This window comes from Euprymna scolopes, chromosome 24 (genome assembly GCF_053919585.1).
Source record: "Euprymna scolopes isolate OS-2025 chromosome 24, ASM5391958v1, whole genome shotgun sequence".
In the NCBI taxonomy this organism is placed as follows: Eukaryota; Metazoa; Mollusca; class Cephalopoda; order Sepiida; family Sepiolidae; genus Euprymna; species Euprymna scolopes.
The window spans coordinates 61,766,546-61,769,858 of NC_136505.1; the positions used below are offsets into that span (position 1 = coordinate 61,766,546).

The 3,313-nt window shown below is 25.6% G+C and overlaps 1 protein-coding gene across 1 annotated transcript in view; it reads right to left on the minus strand.

The window, feature by feature from the left end:
• Positions 1-2,022: 2,022 nt before the first annotated feature.
• Positions 2,023-3,313, minus strand: part of LOC145246743 (uncharacterized) — a 69,461-nt gene continuing 68,170 nt past the window's right edge. The window contains exon 3 of the mRNA XM_080108502.1: positions 2,023-3,313. This exon is cut by the window's right edge and continues 1,795 nt beyond it. The gene's annotated coding sequence lies outside the window, so the exon portion shown is untranslated.

A 3,313-nucleotide genomic window follows, 5' to 3' on the forward strand; every position in this document is an offset into this window, starting at 1 on the left:
GGTGGAGATCTTATCGACCTTGATCTTTACCTTTCAACTAGATATTTAAAAATTAAATAAATTCGAGGATATACCATTATTTGTTAACAAGTTTAGCAACAATTGGTTAAGCGATGACCTGCTCTAAATTATGACTAACCCTTCTAAAATATGAGTTTAATAGAAATTATCACTAAATTTTTAGCACTCAAAGCATTGAATAATAGAGATCGGCCATGAAAATGTGTTGTTAGAAACGAGTATATCACATTACAAAAGTCCGATGGCAAAAATATCGTTTTCTGAGCTAAGTATTGAAACGGCGTTGTTGGAGAAAAGTCTACATTTTGATAAAAATATAATGTCAAACACGTTGTTGAATTACACACGGTGTAACCTGAGAAAATTACACCCGTAACAGAGTTCCAGTCGCGAACGGGTTGTTTCCATTAAGATAAGCAAGTTCTCCTTATTTATTTTGTCTTGCTTATTTATTCCTTCAGGGATGAAAACATAGATAAATAGATAGATAAATAGATAGATGAATAGATAGATGAATAGATAGATAATTAGATAGATAAATATATAGATGAATAGATAGATAAATAGATAGATAAATAGATAGATAATTAGATAGATAAATAAATAGATAAATAGATAGATAATTAGATAGATAAATAGATAGATAAATAGATAGATAAATAGATAGATAATTAGATAGATAAATAAATAGATGAATAGATAGATAATTAGATAGATAAATATATAGATGAATAGATAGATAAATAGATAGATAAATAGATAGATAATTAGATAGATAAATAAATAGATGAATAGATAGATAATTAGATAGATAAATATATAGATGAATAGATAGATAAATAGATAGATAAATAGATAGATAATTAGATAGATAAATAAATAGATAAATAGATAGATAATTAGATAGATAAATAAATAGATGAATAGATAGATAAATAGATAGATAAATAGATAGATGAATAGATAGATAAATAGATATATAAATAGATATATAAATAGATAGATAATTAGAAAGATAAATAGATAGATGAATAAATAGATAAATAGATAGATGAATAGATAGATAGATAAATAGATAGATAGATAAATAGATAAATAGATAGATAAATAGATAGATAAATAGATAGATGAATAGATAGATAGATGAATAGATAGATAAATAGATAGATAAATAGATAGATAAATAGATAGATGAATAGATAGATGAATAGATAGATAGATGAATAGATAGATAAATAGATAGATAAATAGATAGATAGATAAATAGATAGATAAATAGATAGATAAATAGATAGATGAATAGGTAGATAGATGAATAGATAGATAGATAGATAAATAGATAGATAAATAGATAGATGAATAGATAGATAAATAGATAGATAAATAGATAGATAAATAGATAGATAAATATATAGATGAATATATAGATAAATAGATAGATGGATAGATAGATAGATAAATAGAGAGATAAATAGATAGATGAATAGATAGATGAATAGATAGATAAATATATAGATGAATAGATAGATAAATATATAGATAAATAGATAGATAAATATATAGATGAATAGATATATGAATATATAGATAAATAGGTAGATAAATAGATAGATGAATAGATAGATAAATATATAGATGAATAGATAGATAAATAAATAGATAAATAGATAGATAAATAGATAGATGAATAGATAGATAAATAGATAGATAAATAGATAGATGAATAGATATATAAATAGATAAATAGATAGATAAATAGATAGATAAATAGATAGATGAATAGATAGATAAATAGATAGATACATATATAGATGAATAGATATATAAATAGATAAATAGATAGATGAATAGATAGATAAATAGATAGATGAATAGATAGATAAATAGATAGATAAATAGATAGATTAATAGATAGATAAATAGATAGATAAATAGATAGATGAATAGATAGATGAATAGTTAGATAAATAGATAGATAAATAGATATATAACAAACATATATTTTGGGTTGTATTGACAATTCATTTATTAACATTAAAATACAATACTTTTTAGATTCCACCTCCCGAACGACAGTCCGTTCCACTTTCTTAATTCGCATTCTTATCAAATGCATTGGATGGAGATACAACGTCCGAGATTACCAGTGAAGTAATGGTAAGATACCGGGCTGAAATAAAGTCTGGAAGGTGTACCATTTGGAAATTTAGTACCAAAAAAATATCATCACAAGGATTTGGATTTGTCATATATGTATTTCTTTTTTTATTGCGTTTTTAGTATTATTTGTTATGTCAGGTTTTCATACAAAAAATGTGATAGGATGGTTTCACGAAAAAATATGAGGACATAAAGATTGTTTGTGTTAGAAATTATTTTTTTTTCATGGAAATGTACAGGTTTCCGTCAAAGAAGACTGTTTCTTCTTTTCATTTTTTTTCTGGGTATGTCTGTATTTAATTTATTTAATTATTTAATTTCAAGTTTAGTATTTAAAACGGTGTTGCTGGAAGAAAAGTCTATTAGGTGTTAGAGTTGTATTTGCAAACGCGTTGTTGTATTGGAGACGGTGTCATCTAGTTCCGTCTGTCTGTGTGGCTGATTTATGCGAGTATGTTTTTGCCAACATGGATATGTGTCTGTGTATCTCTGTATGCTAATGTGTGTTTATGCATTTGTGTTTGTGCGTGTGTGAATGTATATGGGCGTCCGATTCCTTGTGTGTTTTCTGGGTCTGTGTAAGTGTATATGTGATCTGTTTGTTTGTTTGTCTGTGTTTCTGATTCTGCGTATGTATTTATGTTTGTTTTTGTGCGTATTAATGTGTGTATTTATGTGCGTATGTATGTATGTATTTACGTATGTGTGTATGTATGTGTATATTTATGTATGTATTTATGTGTGTATGTATGTGCGTGTTTATGTGTTAATGTATGCGCGTATTTATGTGTGTATTTATATGCGGATGTATGTGTATATGTATGCGTGTATTAATGCATGTATATTTGTGTGTATATGTGTTCGTGTATGTATGCGTGTATTTATGTATGTATTTATGCGTATATGTATGCGTGCATGTATGTTTGCGATTATGTGTGGATTTATGCGTGTATGGGTGTGAATACGTGCAACTATGAAATATACTCATATGTAAAGTAAGTGTTGTTTTTTGTTTGTTTGTTTTTTGTTTTTGTTTTTTTTTTTGTTTTGTTTTTTTGCTAAGCCGACATTTTATATCACAACGCGATTATTTTTAAATGCTTAAAAATGTTTTGCGTTTCTTTAACAATTT